Raw genomic sequence first — 17,399 nt, 5'->3', positions numbered from 1 at the left:
AGGACAGAGGCTGTGGGTGCAACAGTCTACATGTCTGCCTGGTAACCATACACACACTGACCCTTCTGGCACTGGGCCACGCAGCCCTGTTCGTCCGAGCCGTCCGGACAGTCCTTCTCTCCGTCACACACGTGGCTGTAGAGGACACACCCACTCTGGTCCAGGCACGGCTTGGAGCCCAGGCTGCATCTCCACGGACCAGGGCTGGAAACGCTGGCTGAGGTTGGACAGAAAAAACACACAACACGCACACATACAAACTGGGTCAGTGTCTTGCAATCAAGAGAGCAGGGCTGAGTTTCCCCAGATGAACGTAGCGCTACGATGCCTCTGGGAAACAGCCCAGTCCAGTTTCTCAGCCGTTTCGGTTTCGGAGTAAAGCTGCTGGGTGTTGCTGCTCCGGCCCAGTCACAGCCTCCTTCAGAACCGCCAGGGACAGCCTGACATTCAGCTCAGGCGTCGCTAACGTTGGGCCTATTTGCTTTGCAGTTGTGGTTTCCGCTCTATGCGGATACTGTCCAAAAACAGGTCCTACCTATGATGTGATGCAGCAAGAACTTCTTCTGGAATAGGCTACTTCTTGTATGTCCGTGTTTTATTCTAATTCGTAGCGACTGACGAGACTAGGCCGCTCCATTCAACGTTTGTGTGACGGGACACCAGCGGGCTCTAGACCGGAAAACAAGTGAATAGAAAGCAGGTTCTCTTCGGGGGGAGGCGAGGGTAGGGCATCGCTCACCGCAGCGTTTCTCGTCAGCCCCGTCCGCACAATCCCTCCTGCCGTCGCAGACCTGCTGCTGGGTCAGACAGGTGAGACCCAGGTCACAGCGCCAGGCACAGGGGGGCAAGGACGGGCAGTTCCTCTCGTCCGAGCCGTCGGAGCAGTGGGCGCGGCCGTCGCACACCTCCGACTTCAACACGCACCTCCTCCTGTCCTTACACAGGAAGTCACCTGGAAAGGAGAAGAAGAAGTTGATAGAAAACCAACCATTACACCAAAGTCAGTGCCTCTATAAAGAATTACAGTAAAAAGGTCAGAGACTTCATCAATTGACATTATATCCGGAGCCAAAGAAGCTCCAGGAGTTCCACTGAAGTGGCTCCCTGTGCTCTCAAAGGTCAAAGGTGACACATCTAATAAATCCTGCTTATCCAGTCCACGTACGGAACACCAGATGCCTCAAGACATGCAATATTTCTTCATTTGTCATCGTTTGTGACGAGCAGTTCAGCTGAAAGAGAGGAAGGCATTTGGGGGCACCTGGGTCTTTGCAAGCGTCCACACAGTCGCGTTCATCGTAGCCGTCAGGACAGTCCTCCTGCCGGTCACACAGCTGGGTGTGGGAGATGCAGAGTATAGAACCAGGACACCTGACCGACGGACTGCTGCAGACTGGCGGGGGGGTGGGCCGAACAGAACTGGTGGTGGTTTCACCTGGAGGAGAAGCAACACAACCTGCGTCAAATACCATTTGAAGCTTTTGAATTACTTTCAAATACATATTTAAAAAGGTATTTGATAAATACCTAATACAAGAATACACAATAGTATTTTTTATTTATTATTTATTTATTTCACTGCAATTGACTCAGGTCTGACACGCGCACACTTTATTGCAAGGGAAGACCACGATGAAACCAAGTCTCCATTTCAGATCCCAAGCTGAAGACCGTGGTTGTGTTTAGCTTGAACCAAGTCAGATCTGATTGTCAAATACCCATTCCACCTCCAGAAAAGCATTTGATATCATATGAATCCTCCATTTTGATCTATTGACCTGCGGAAAGCAGTCAGACTGAGGGACCAAACGTGCCACACAGGCATAGATAAGCATGATGTTTGTGCTGTTCCAGGTGCAAATAGCTAGCTAGCTAGCTAGCTACTGAGGGACCAAACGTGCCACAGAGGCATAGATAAACATGTTTTTTTGCTGTTCCAGGTGCAAATAGCTAGCTGGCTAGCTAGCTCCTGGCTCTTTAGGAGATACTAACCACAGTTCAGTTCATCAGAGCCGTCCTGACAGTCCCTCTCTCCGTCACACAGGAAGGAGTCAGGGAGACATTTGGTCCGGTTGTCACAGCGATGGCTACAGCCCTTAGTGGGCTTCCAGCAGTCCAGTTCATCAGAACGGTCCAGGCACTGGGCCTTCCCATCACACACCTGCTGCTGGGGGAGGCACTTCCTCCCATGGGCACACTGGAACTCACCTGGGGGTGTGGACACAGTACAAGATTAAATCCAGGTAATTTCATACAAGTCAGAAAAGGTAAGGGACCAAAGATGAACCCTTGCGGAACTCCAAAAGAAAGTGCACAGTATTCTGACACCGCAACATTCCAAGAAAGTTGTTTTCTATCGTATAGGCAACTACAGAACCACTGAAGCAGAGTGCTCTCCAATATATCAAACTACAGTGCATATTTCACTTAACGTCACACCACCACCCATGGACATGATGAAATGCAACCATTACAAGGAGTGCCCTAAATGAGTGCACCGACAGAACTGAGGAGGAAGAGAAGTTCTGACCTGGTTTGCAGTTGAGCTCACAGCCATGTTCGTCTGATCCGTCCTGACAGTCCATCTCTCCGTCACACACATGGCTGTGCAGGACACACTCACTCCCATCCTGACACAGTCTGGACCCCAGATGGCACTTTAGGGCTGCTGCCTGGGAGGTGGGTGCAGCTATGGTTGGACAGCCGACCTCATCTGACCCATCATGGCAATGAGAGCGTCCATCACACACTAGACTCCTGGGTACACAGCTCCTTCGGTCCGTACAGCGGAAGTCGCCTGGAAAATACAACAGTCAGAGGGATGAATCTGAGACGGTTTTGTGCTCATTTCTAAGATGACACTCAAAAGTCCAAAACACCAATCAACCGCTTACTTTTGTTGGGACACGTTTTGACACAGTTCTGTTCATCGTATCCATCAGGACAGTCCTTCTTTTTGTCACACAGCTGAGTGTGAGAGATGCAGAGTGAAGAACCAGGACACATCACTGATGGAGTTATGCAGGGTGGAGTGGTAGGAGGAGGAGGAGTGGTTGGAAAAGGAAGCTGGACACGTAGAGTGGTCTTGTAGGATGGAGGAACATTTGAAGACCTGCCGTTTGATCCTGAAGAGGGAAAGGCCAAGTTAGACCAGTTTGGAATATTTCCTTTTAACCGTCTCTACAAGTTGAGATACATCATGATTACTATGAGAGTATTGACCCAACTGGAGGCTTTTCAAGGGTAAATAATTAAGTCAAAAATCAATCTTAAAGGGGTAATGTGAGCTCAGAATTTTGGATATAGAGCCTAATTTACGACTTACCCATAATGTTGTTGATTGATGGAGAACATTTCAGCTGATTCCATGCCGTCTCTCGTTCGGCAGTTAGCGGCATGCTAATGCTAGCGCAATCGAACTGCAGAGCTGCCAAGTCTCACGTATTGCGCGTGAGACACGCATTTGAGCCTATTCTCACGCTCATGCCACACTTCACAATTCTCACGCCGAGAAATTACCAACCCCTAAATACTAGCACTTCAATGTCCATGGGACTCTTATTTTGAAATTACTAGAACGAGCGCTAATCTCGCCTCCCAGTCGTCCTTCACGGTCTAAACAATAGTTAGAAACCACAAGTGAAAATCACGTGACTTACCACAGTTTAGTTCATCAGAGCCGTCCTGACAGTCCCTCTCACCATCACACACCTGTTGCTGGGGGAGGCACTTCCTTCCATGGGAACACTGGAAGTCACCTGTGGGGGGGCACTTCATGATTAAATCCAGGGCATTTCATACAAGTCAGAAAAGGTAAGGGACCAAGAATGACCCCTTGCGGAACTCCAAAAGTAAGTGCAAGGAGCAAGAGAAGTCCTGACCTGGTTTGCAGTTGAGCTCACAGCCGTGTTCGTCTGATCCGTCCTGACAGTCCATCTCTCCGTCACACACATGGCTGTGCAGGACACACTCACTCCCATCCTGACACAGTCTGAACCCCAGACGGCACTTCAGGGCTACTGCCTGGGAGGTGGGTGCAGCTATAGTTGGACAGCCGACCTCATCTGACCCATCATGGCAATGAGAGCGTCCATCACACACTAGACTCCTGGGTACACAGCTCCTTCGATCCGTACAGCGGAAGTCGCCTGGAAAATACAACAGTGAGAGGGATGAATTGGAGACGGTTTTGTGCTCATTTTTAAGATGATATTGAAAAGTCCAAAACGCCAATCAACCACTTATGCTTACTTTTGTTGGGACACGTTTTGACACAGTTCTGTTCATCGTATCCATCAGGACAGTCTTTCTTTTTGTCACACAGCTGAGTGTGAGAGATGCAGAGTGAAGAACCAGGACACATCACTGATGGAGTTCTGCAGGGTGGAGTGGTAGGAGGAGTAGGAGTGGTTGGAAAAGGAAGCTGGACATGTAGAGTGGTCTTGTAGGATGGAGGAACATTTGAAGACCTGCTGTTTGATCCTGAAGGGGAAAGGCCAAGTTACACCAGTTTGGAATCAATGCTTTTTTCCGTTTCTACAAGTTGAGAGATTACATCAGGATCACTATTCACCCAACTGGAGACCTTCCAATGGTGCTTAAGTCATACAACACAATCTTAAGGGTAGAAAATATGATGGATGATTTGGCTACATCAAATTAATGACATAATTTCCCCTCAAATTTGACTGCCATTTGCCTTATTCACCTGGCAGCCATATTGGTCAGTCTGATGTAATTGGGGGTGCGGATGTGCCCGTTGACTTCAATGTTAAAAGTTCACTGTAAAAACACCACTTCAAGAACCAAAAGTCAAAATAACAGGCTGAATACACTATCGGGGTTACAAACTCATTACCAGAGGTGAATGAGCCATAGCTGCATTCACTCCCATGTATTTCCAAACGCGAAAACAACGGCAGTGAAAAACGATCAGTCTGGTAATGATGAGTTTGTAACCCCGATAGTCAAATTAACAGGCTGAATACACCATTTTGGTTCGTGTAGTGGTGTTTTTACAGTTAACTTTTAACATTGAAGTCAACGGGCACTTCCGCATCCTCACCCCCAATTACGTCAGACTGACCTGAGGTGAACAACGCGAATTGCAAACAGTCGACATAAGACAACTCTTGATCTAGTATTATGAGAAACAAAGGGGGACAGCCTATCAAAGAAAAGGATGGAAAGCTAGCATATTTTAACAAACAAGCCATGTATCTCGATTCAAATCTACAGCATCTCAAATTGACAGAGAATCTTTATTCTAGAGTTTCAGAACATTCGGATCAGAAGATACTAAATTCTGTCTTTGTCCATGAAAGACAATGAATCAAAGTATCAGTCTCAAACAATAGTTAGATATACTCCAGGTGAAAATCCAGTGAAAACCTACCACAGTTCAGTTCATCAGAGCCGTCCTGACAGTCCATCTCTCCGTCACACAGGAAGGAGTCAGGGAGACATCTGGTCCGGTTGTCACAGCGATGGCTGCAGCCCTGAGAGGGCCTCCAGCAGTCCAGTTCATCAGAACGGTCCTGGCACTGGGCCTTCCCATCACACACCTGCTGCTGGGGGAGGCACTTCCTCCCATGGGCACACTGGAACTCACCTGGGGGGGGGGGGGGGGGCACACTAATATCCCTTTTCCATACACGTGCTGGCTTGGTCTGACTCGGTTTGACTGTGCTTCAGCCCAGTGCCGCTGGGATTTGCATGTCCATTACAAGGGGTGTCTCTAACTGATGACGCGCCCACGCGCTTGTTGAGTCAATGACTTTTCAGCCATGTTTACTATTGCACTATGCAATGGTTGTTAGTAGTTATCCAAGAAACAGGTTAATGCTTCTTTTTAATCAGTCTAATAAAATACCTTTAGGTTATTCATGTCTTGTCCAATATAAACGTCATCTGAGTTACAGTAGTACAACTATGATTCCTCAGTTTCCTTTTGGAAGCGCGGCTCGGCGCAGCTTGACACGTTTAAACTGGTAATGGAAACGCAAAACAATACGGCAGATTGACAAAAGTGCCAATAGAAAAAGGCCTATACAGTAGGAGATTAAATCCAAAACATATTACAGAAGTCAGAAAATGCTAGGGATGGGAGTCAAAATGAACCCTTAAGGTACTGTAGTGTACTGTATTACAGTATGGCGCCTTGTCATTCCAAAGAAAGTTGTTTTCTATCGTATAGGCAACTACAGAACCACAGCCCAATGCCCTACACTATCAAATTGCAGTTCATATTTAACTTTAACGGTCACACCAGCCAAGGACCTTATGAAATACCACCATTACAAAAAGGAGTGGCCTAAAGAAGTGCACCCATAGAACTAAGGAGGAAGAGAAGTTCTGACCTGGTTTGCAGTTGAGCTCACAGTCGTGTTCGTCTGATCCGTCCTGACAGTCCATCTCTCCGTCACACATATGGCTGTGCAGGACGCACTCACTCCCATCCTGACACAGTCTGAACCCCAGACGGCACTTCAGGGCTACTGCCTGGGAGGTGGGTGCAGCTATGGTTGGACAGCCGACCTCATCTGACCCATCATGGCAATGAGAGCGTCCATCACACACTAGAGTCCTAGGTACACAGCTCCTTCGGTCCGTACAGCGGAAGTCACCTGGAAACCACAACAGTGAGAGGGATGAATCGGAGACAGTTTTGTGCTCATTTTTAAGATGACACTGAAAAGTCCAAAACACCAATCAACCACTTAGGCTTACTTTTGTTGGGACACGTTTTGACACAGTTCTGTTCATCGTATCCATCAGGACAGTCTTTCTTTTTGTCACACAGCTGAGTGTGAGAGATGCAGAGTGAAGAACCAGGACACATCACTGAAGGGGTTCTGCAGGCTGGAGGGGTAGCGGGTACTGAACGGGCAACTGCAAAACACATTCAAAACAAAACATCAACAGCCCTGTTAACATACACTGCGACCATCCCTCGGTGTTGAACACTGACCTTTCTGCATTTTCTTCAGAGAGACGACCACACCAACAACCGCACGATCGGCGGGAACGTCTTGGACACGGCTGTTGCGCTTGCGGTTCCACAGAGTGATGACCTCATCGGAGAGGGACACCACGAAGGGTTCATGGGCTGCCATGATGGATCCAGGGACGTTCCACCCATTCCCTGCCAGACGAGTCTTCCCCTGGCTAAGGCTCAGAATGGTCAAACCTGAAGGAGAACAACATGGACTAATGTTAGAAGAAATCTCACACCACAAACCTCTAATCCAATATTTGGGTCCCAACAACAGATTATACCTTGTTCCAAAATGGTAAATGGTAAATGGACTACACTTATATAGCGCTTTTCCACCTTAGCGGCACTCAAAGCGCTTTACAATGGCCTCTCATTCACCCATTCACACACACATTCACACACCAATGGCGGCAGCTGCCATGCAAGGTGCTAACCTGCTCATTGGAAGCAATTTGGGGTTAGGTGTCTTGCTCAAGGACACTTCGACATGTGGACAGTTGGAGCTGGGATTCGAACCACTGACCCTTCGATCATTGAACGACCCTCTCTACCAACTGAGCTACAGCCGCCCCCACAAAACACAGTGCAAACTATTGGGATAGTCAAAGCCTACTGACCCGCCCCTTCAGTGTTCCAGAGTAAACTGTTGGCCCTCGAGTCCAGGGCGATGCTGCCAGAGACTCCTATGTTCATCACTTCCCTGGCGTTTCCTCCAGATAGCCCCATGGTGAGGACACGGCCGTCCTCCAGCCAGTAGAGCTTGCCCCTCAGCCAATCTACGAAGATGTCTTTGACCTCACCCCCTGCGTGGTACAGTTGCCTGGGGTTACGCCGGAACACTGGGGTGACCCCGATGCAGATGTGGTCACATGACAGCCAGAAGACGTTGCCGGTTCTCTGGTCCACCTTGACGGAGCAAGCTGAGGGAGCAGAGTGGACAGACATTACATAACCTCTTTTGGAGCACAGTCTTGGACAACAGTGATGTAAACCCTATACCTGTACCTGGTCTGAGTGTTGGGACATCTTCCGTCTTGGCCTGGGTGAGGCTGAGGCGTTTCACTTGGCCAGTGCCGTTGGCCCAGTATAGCCAGCCACGGTACCAGTCTATGTCGAAGGCCTGGAGCTCCTGGTCAGTGGTCAACAGCCTAGTCTTCACCAGCTCTCTGCTTCTGAACTCCAACAGGAAGACGCTGCTGGACGTGCCATAAGCAAACCTGGGAACTGGACGAACAAAAAAAGTGTGTTCTAGAACAGAGAATGTTGAGCTCGTGTTCTAGAGTCTAGAGATGAAGATGGAAGGTAGTTAATAAAGCGTTATGAAACGAGAAGCCGTGGGATGTCACGGATATCGCCACGGCTAGCGGGAGTGGTTAGGTAAGAGTCTTACCACAGTTCATCTCATCGGAGCCGTCTGGACAGTCTCCGGCCCCGTCGCAGCGAAAGGCGACAGGTATACACAAGCCATTGTCACACTGCCACTCCGCCCCGCAGTTCTGACCTGAACACACACACACACACACACACACACACACACACACACACACACACACACACACACACACACACACACACACACACACACACACACACACACACACACACACACACACACACACACACACACACACACACACACACACACACACACACACACGGTGTTCAGCAACTGTGATGTTCCAATCATGTTCCAACAACTAGAACTCTAAATAAACTATTGCAGCGGACATCAACATAGCGACGTAGAGAATCGTGGTGATGTTTTTTACCTCGCAAATATCTCAAACTAGAGAAGAAAAAGACACAAACGAACTGACGTAGTTCCATGGCCGTTAAGCCAGATCGTCTGAATCAAACCGCTGCAGTCGCGGAGGAAGGGTTTTAATCAGTTTCAATCAGGGTCAGGTTCGTCCCGCTCGGAGTTAATTAGCAGCTGATTGGATTACTGACCCGCAGGTAATTGGGGAGCACTCGTTTTATACGCCTGCACGTCCCAGCACTGAACCGGCGTCAAAACTGGATGTATAGGATAATAAAGGCAATTACCTCCACGTTTAATGTAGTGCTGCTGGTTACAATGAAACAATCAAGATATGTGTTCTTTCAAGATCCCGAGATACGGAATATATGATAATACAATGTAAAAGAATGACACAATTTAATGTGTTAATGGTTTTATTCGAATTAACATGATCAAAGTATGACACATTTTGTAACATATTTGAAAGTCCTCCTCCTCCTCATCATCACCATCATCATCATCATCATCATAATCATCATCACCACCACCATCTTCATCATCACCACCACTATCATCATCCATAGCTGATCTCTCTCAGCCCGGGAGGTAAGACAGCAGTGGAGGTTCCTCTTCCTCCCCGGGACACCCTCCCTGCAGGCTGGCGGCGGTCAGCCGGGTCTGGGTCCAGGAGGGCTGGAGGTGTGGGTCCGGGGGGAGACGGAGGTGTGGATCCAGGTGTGGGACTTCCGGGAGATGGTGGCGTGGGCTGAAGCAGCTCTTCTCATTCCCCTGAGAGAGGGAGATGAAGAAAGCAGATAGGGAGGAAAGACGAGGAGATAGATGAGAAAACAAATCTGTCATTCCTGAAATAACTAGACAATTCTTAATGTATCAAACATCCCCACTCTATTTATTGTGCCTGAATATGAACCGGAGTTTCATATAATAATAGCCCATTATTGCCTTGTTGAGAGGGGTCAGGGAAGAATTTTTACAGCTCACTTATCTGGCCCCCGGGTGATACTGTTTTTTTGCTTCCCTCTGGAATATGTAGAGAGTGGGTCGTATGCCCACCTCCCTTGTTCTCTGTAAAGCGCATTGTGTTGCCTCTGGGTATGAAATGCGCTATACAAATAAAGCTTTGATTGATTGATTGATTAATTGATTATATGAGCCTCAGTCCAGAACTTGGTCAGATTGAATGTAGGTGGACTAGGTGTCTGTGGGGCTGGTGTGTTCTTACCAGGGGAGGGTATCTGGTTGTTCTTACCAGGGGAGGGTATCTGGTTGTTCTTACCAGGGGAGGGTATCTGTACATCCTGGGACTGACGGCCTCGGAGCTCTGGGAGTCTGCGTCTCGGGCGTTCACTATCCTGATATACAGCTCTGCACTGTCCAGCTACAACACAGCACCACACAGCACAACACACCACACACCACACAACACACAACAACACACCACAACACCACACAACACAGAAGGAGGTTATGGTGATCCAGATACAGCATGGTAAAGTTGATATGTGCAGAATGAAGACAGATAGGAAAGAAGGAAGGAAGGAAGGAAGGAAGGAAGGAAGGAAGGAAGGAAGGAAGGAAGGAAGGAAGGAAGGGACAGTGTTGAGTGTTGAGTAGGCTACCTGAGGGACAGTGTTGATCTGTCCTGAGGTCAGCGAGGGTCGGACAGGCAAGACCCGGATGAGAACCTTCCACCTGCCACTCTTAACTCGGTTGTGTCTGTCAAAGATGTCCACCTTAGCCCAGCCCCGCGGCACCAGGCGCATCACTTCCTCCTCACGCGTGTCATATCCTCTCAAGGCCTGGAGCTGGAACACCAATGAGAGGGAGGAGGAGGGCTGGAGTCTGCGGGAGGAGTGATAGAAAGATATCATCCGCTGGCGGGTTCCTGGCCATTTGCACATCGAATGGCGAGCAGACCTCTGGTGGATTATTAGCGTCAGGGACAGCGGTCCGCTAGTAATCCGAAATGCTCCCACTATTGCTCCACCAACATTCCACTGGTAGTTTATTGTCTATATCCTAGGCCCTATATTGACCCTAGGCTTATCATAGGTGCTGGCTTATAGGCACAACAAAAACATGTTTATTTTATATGTATGAGTCCAAAATGATAAAAAAAAAATAAAAAAAAATCTCATACTTAGATCCACTCTTTTAGACCTCCATCAGACCATATATTTGATTTGTTCTATCTGTCTGTTTTTCAAAGTAAGGAATGTGACTCTCTGAGAGCCTTGTTGTCCGTCTCTAACGGTGCCGGAGGGCTTGGATGAGCCGAGCTGGAGAAAGACGCTCTCCGCTGAGGGATCCAACCCTGGTCCCTCACCCTCACCTGGGCACCGCCTGCCTGGTGGAGAGCATGGCCAGGCTCCTTCTGGCGTGCTGCGGGGGAGGAGGCAGCACGGAGAGACCGGCAGGCTCGCAGTAGGCCAGGGGCAGGGGCGAGGGGGTCCCCAGCTCCTGGTCCCCACTGTACAGGCTTACCAGGAGCCTGCACGCCCGGTAGGACGGACACAGGCCCAGCACGCAGTCGTAGAACACCACCAGCCCTGCCCTGCGGGGGGAGACAGAGAGCAGTGCTGGAGGTAGTGATAATATGTGAGGTAGGGGTGAGGTAGCCAGTTACAGTGAGACATAGGAAGACGGTTGGGGTGAGAGGAGGCTGAGGTAGGGGTGAGAGGAAGCTAGGTTCGTAGAGGGGCATGTTGGGGTGTGTGGGTTAGGGTGAAGTAGTAGGGGTGAGGTGTAGGTGAGGGTGGAGGCCAGGGGGAGACTAACGTGGGGTCGTAGGGAGCAGGGTCTAGGTTGTCCAGACTGTCCAGAGAGAGACGCTGCAAGACTGGAGTCTCAGAACTGACCTGGACCTGAGCAAACAGACAGACAGACGGACGGACAGACGGACAGACAGACAGACAGACAGACAGACAGACAGACAGACAGACAGACAGACAGACAGACAGACAGACAGACAGACAGACAGACAGACAGACAGACAGAGACAGACAGACAGACAGATAAGCAGGCAGACAGACGAGGAGAAAGGCCGACTGATCAGGTGTATTTTAAATCTTAACATGTAATATTAGAGCTGAGCTGCCATCTACAGTAACCCTGATTGTTAGCCATTAGCCTGGTTGATACCAGCAGGGTGTTGTTAGTCTGTTAGTCTGGTTGACACCAGCAGGGTGTTAGCCTGTTAGCCTGGTTGATACTGGCAGGGTGTTAGCTTGTTAGCTTGGCAGGGTGTTAGCCTGTTAGCTTAAACGATGGTGCTGACAGGGTGTTGTTGGCCTGGAGGATAGCGGTCGGTTTATTTATGACCCAGTACCAGTGGGGGGAAGTGCACGGGTGATCTGGGTATTCTAGCAGTGGTGCCGATCTGCCTCCTCAGTTTCTGGAGGTCCATCTCGTGCTTCAGCAGGTCCATGTCCATCTGCAGGGCTGAGATCTGCTGCTGGTTGGGTCCTGGTGAGGAGGGCTGGGTCCTCCTGCTTCTTCCCCTCCTCCTCCTCCTCTTCAGAAGAGCCTGGAATATCTCCTCCTGGAGCTTCTGGTTCTCCTGCTCCAGCGCCCTCAGCTCGCCCACGCTCAACCCAGCCCGGGGCGGCCTCTCTCGGGGCTGGGGTATGGCCTTCCTGCCTGGACACCCAGGAGGGGAGGGGGCAGAGTTATGTAGGCTACAGTGAGACCAGAAAGTCTTTAAAGGAGTAGTTTAGTATTTACCTTCATAAGCCCTCTTATAAGGTCCAGAAAGCCTTTAAAGGAGTAGTTTAGTTTTTACCTTCATAAGCCCTCTTATAAGGTTATTTACGATATATATACAATGGTCCATATAAAAATGTAGAAAGACGGTGTACTCTTGAGATAGTGCTCATTGTCTCACAGCTAAGTACACAATGGCAGCCTGGGTCCAGAAGTTCAAATGTGTCCAATCCAAAGTTGACTGCTTCTTGCTCTGGTGTTGCTACGTGAAACAGCTGCTTCCCTGAGTAAACTAGAAAAACCGCGTAGCGACTAAATGCCTCCGCCCAACAATGCAAGTTGCAGTTAACCTATTTAACCCCTAACCCTGACTAGCTGCTAATCTAACCTAACCCTAACCCTAATGCTAGCTAGCTAATGCTAACTCTATTGCTAATGCTAATGCTAGCTAGCTAAAGGTAGCATTAGTGTTAGAATTAGCATTAGCTAGCATTAGCATTAGCTAACTAGCGTTAGCGTTCAAAAGTGCTTTTTTGTGATGTCACGGTGACCTTGACCTTTGACATTTGAATACCAAAATCGAATCTGATTAATCTGATTAAGTCCAACTGGACATTTGGACAAATATGTAGTATAGTATTAGTAAGTTATATTAGTAAGTAGTAGTAAGTAAATAACCTTATAAAAAGGCATATGATGCTAAATACCAAACTAGTCCTTTAACACTAGAGCGCTACTATCTGGAGAGTCAGGATCTGCCTCAGCAAACATTGAGTGATTCCTGTCTCTCTTCCGTTTATACTACAAGTTGCTATCATTTCAAATTGAGAGGGAAGGAACGAGACAAAGACAAGGAAAGCGAGAGACAGAGAGAAGGGAAGAGATAGAAAGAGAGGAGAGAATGAGTGAAAACGAGCAGTGTTACGTTTGCTGCGGTCCCTGTGGTGTTGGCTGGTCTGAGGCCAGGTCTCCTGGTGTCTCTCTACCTGCAGGGCTTCGTCCAGCAGATCCTGCAACTGGGCCAGAATGGCGGGCTCGCAGCCGCCATTTTGGAGATAGGACAGACGCACGGCACTGGAGGACCAGTCGGAGCACAGGTTTCAGACCACACTGCAGAAACTGTACAGCCAAATGTGCTCTGTCCTGATGTGGTGTAGTCAGGGAGTGTTGTTGTGGTGTTGTGTGTTGTCAGACTGTGTTGTTGTGTTGTCAGATAGTGTTGTGTTGTTGTGTTGTGTTGTCAGATAGATAGTCAGGTAGATAATGTTGTGTTGTGGTGTTGTCTATCGTCAGATAGTGTTGTGTTGTTGTGTTGTCAGATAGTTTCGTGTTATCTGTGTTGTCACATAGTGTTGTGTTGTCAGATAGCGTTGTGTTGTTGTGTTGTCAGATAGTGTTGTGTTGTTGTGTTGTTGTGTTGTCAGATAGTGTTTTGCTGTTGTGTTGTAGGGTTAGTGTACCTGGTTACCTGATCTCTGCCGAGAGCCCCCCTCCACCATAGACCGGGACGTAGGTGTGGCTGGGCCTGGTGTGTGTCTGGGTCTGGGTCTGGGGCGTGTGTGTGGGTCTGGGCCTGGTGTGGGTCAGGGTCTGGGGCGTGTGTTTGGGTCTGTCCACCGAGTCTCGGTGTCTGTTGGAGAACCCCTCTGTCCTGCAGCAGATAAGACAGATGATAGGATACCAGCAGGCCGTGCAGACACAACATCCCCAGCCAATCACAAGCTTAGTTACTCTAACCATGGTTACCTGGTGTCCAAAACAGAATAATATTATTTTAAACCAATACAGGAGTGGACATCTACCTGTCTGTGTGTTAGTTTAAGATAAATACATACAATGTGTGTGTGTGTGTGTGTGTGTGTGTGTGTGTTAGTTTAAGATAAATACATACAATATGTGTGTGTGTGTGTGTGTGTGTGTGTGTGTGTGTGTGTGTGTGTGCATGCCTGTGTATGAGAGTGTGTGTGTGTGGTACTGACAGTGGCTGTGTGTTGAGCTTCTGCAGCTGCTCCAGCAGGGCCTCCAGCAGGTGTGTGTTCTTGCTCTCCTGCGCCCCGAGCTCCGAGAGCCTCTTCTCCACCTCCGACTCCGCCCGTCTGCGGTTCACACTGTGGTCTGGGAGGGTAATATGAGAGAAATCAGGATGTCATTCATCCATCCATCCATCCATCCATCCATCCATCCATCCATCCATCCATCCATCCACCCACCCACCCACCCACCCACCCACCCATCCACCCATCCACCCATCCATCCATCCATCCATCCACCCACCCACCCACCCACCCACCCATCCATCCATCCATCCACCCACCCACCCACCCACCCACCCACCCACCCACCCACCCATCCATCCATCCACCCACCCACCCACCCACCCATCCATCCATCCATCCATCCATTCAAATGTGAACCCCTATGGTAGCATACTACCACCTCATAGCCAGGTATGTAATGTACAGGTACAGTATGTACATCTCCTCACCTCTGTGCCTCTCCGGACTCACAGTCTTGTTCTGGAGTGTGCGCAGGGCCGGCTGGCTCCTGTTGTGTCCCCCAGACAGGCCTCTGTCCTGGCCCCGCTCATTGGGCCCCCAAAGGCCCCTGGAGGCCCTGTCTGGCTGCGCGGGAGAGAACAGGGCGCGGTGACTATCTCACGCTGCTGCACGCTCTAGGGCGATGGATCCCGTGGTTCTTTCTCAGCTGAAAAGGGTTCTACCTGGAACATTTGGAACATCAAAACTCTCTGACCTGGCTCCCTGTAGCAGCTCGCATCCAGTTTAAAACTTTTGGTACTAGCCTACAGGGCAATGAAAGGAACAGCTCCCTCCTACCTCCAGGCCATGGTCAAACCCTACTAGCCCCCCCCCCCCGTTTGCCCCGTCACTCCGAGGCCCCTGCGGTTGATCGACACGGTCATGGCCCCTTTCTGTCCTGGCCCCGCAGTGGTGGAATGAACTGTCCACTGACAAACAGCACCTTACTGGGCTGAAAATGGTTCTATGACAGGAACCTTTTTTTTTTGTTTGTTTAGTAGCATGGGCGTCTTTTAGTTGAATTAAGACCACTGTTCACTGCAGTTCCATGACATCTCTTTACAATGGGAATAGATTATGTCCGTCATACACTACCATATACGTTTACTCTATGTGCTTACTGGTTCACTGTGGATGTCCCTGTGAGGGGCAGGTCTTGGAGCCCCAGGACGAGGCCTCTCCCCTGGGAAGGGTCTCTCCTCAGCTCCCTGGCCTCCCTCCGGCCTCTGGAGCTCCTCTGCCCTCCTCCGCTGCTCCTGGCGTCTTCTCTGCAGCTCTCTGACTCTCTCCATCTAGGGGGGGGGGGGGGACAGACAGCCCACCTCAGACAGACAGACACTCGGGGGGGGGGCTATCCTCAGACAGACTGACAGACACCCTCCCAGAGTGCCCCCCCCCCACACACACACAAATGCCCGCCCTGACCACAGGTCAGGTGTCTGTACTGTACTGTACTGGCTGGCTGGTCAGTCTTTCTGCTTCCACCCTCTGACTTACAAACACATGTTACCACCAGCAACTCAGACCCCCCCCCGTCCACACACACACACACACACACACACACACACACACACACACACACACACACACACACACACACACACACACACACACACACACACACACACACACACCATCTCCCCTTCACAGATCTGAGGGGAACAAGGGGACATAAAGGAAACAATATTCTGGAATGGAACACGGCCCATGAAACCTGCACTCTAGACGCAGCTGAGAGGGGTGGATAGTAAGGAAGATATTTTGAATCAAGGCCACACAAGATCTCTCTCTTTTCACTTCCTGACAAGTTAAACTGACAGGCAGCCTACAGACAATGTACAGTAACAGTATAATCAGATGTCACAAGTTAAATCAATTCGTGGTGCAATAACGACTGAATAGCACGTCGTAATTCAACTAACCCTCATCCAGCCTACCATGTTCAGTGGGGTCACCGTCTCCTGTTTCCTGAGCTCTCCACCAATGCAGAACTTTTCCTTGTGCTTGTCCAGCAGAAGAGACGACCTGAAAGTCATTCTACACTGAGAGCAACAAAAATCCATACTTTGTATGATTTAAGCCGCGCGTTTCAGGTTTTGGGTATCGGATTTGCGCCTAGGCAGCGGTTCCATGGACATAATCAATGGTTTGTGTATCTGGAAACGCGCTCTAGCAACTATCAACACTGTGCGTCACCCAGGAGGGCGACGCTGGTCCCCTAATGGAACAGCCCTGATCCTAACCCTGATATAACCTCCATCATACCTAAAATCACCTGGATTGGATCCTAACCCTGATATAACCTCCATCATACCTAAAACCTGGATTGGAAGTGTGAAGTCAATTGGTGCATTAAAGATGCTGAAAGATTGTGTTTTTTTGTAGCCTACTTTATGCATACAGCCTTATGTTTAACTATAAAGTGGACTTTACTGGGATGTACCGTGCAGGTAAGAGTAGCTTTACATAAAGGCTGCTAAAATAACCCTGCTGTGTGGATGATAGGCCTACGTGAATTGTAGAGAAGTATAAATCTAGTTATCCAAGAGATCCAGTAACCTACTGGGCTACCGTTTACGAGAGCGCACAACAAGCCTAGATTGACACCTCGCTTAGCCAACCAGCGAGAGGTATCGTATGAGGTTTTCACCCCGAGCTGGATCCTCAGCCAATAGGAGCAGCGGAGGGGCGGGACCGGCGTTTCGCGGTGCGTGACCAGGTTCGGTTGAGCTCAGCGCGAGGGGACCGGAGAGCAAAAACACCGTTTAAAACTCCCGTTAAATCCCGTTAAACAAACAACAGACCGTCTCTGACAGCTGTCCGTCCGGTTGTCCTCACATCCCAGCTTCTCTGCGCCGGGTGAGTGTTTCAAAGACGAAGACATGAGGCCCGTTGGATGGAA

The 17,399-nt window shown here is 49.5% G+C and overlaps 1 protein-coding gene across 1 annotated transcript in view; it reads right to left on the bottom strand.

Annotated features, from left to right (window-relative positions):
* Nucleotides 1-17,399, bottom strand: part of LOC311327121 (uncharacterized protein) — a gene marked incomplete at both ends in the record, with an annotated part of 121,258 nt that overhangs the window by 74,242 nt on the left and 29,617 nt on the right. The window lies entirely within an intron of this gene.

The sequence above is a fragment of the Borostomias antarcticus genome (assembly GCF_949987555.1).
Source record: "Borostomias antarcticus genome assembly, chromosome: 30".
NCBI classification, from domain to species: domain Eukaryota; kingdom Metazoa; phylum Chordata; class Actinopteri; order Stomiiformes; family Stomiidae; genus Borostomias; species Borostomias antarcticus.
Note: the sequence above shows the minus strand (reverse complement) of the source record. Positions and strands in the feature narration are given on the sequence as shown.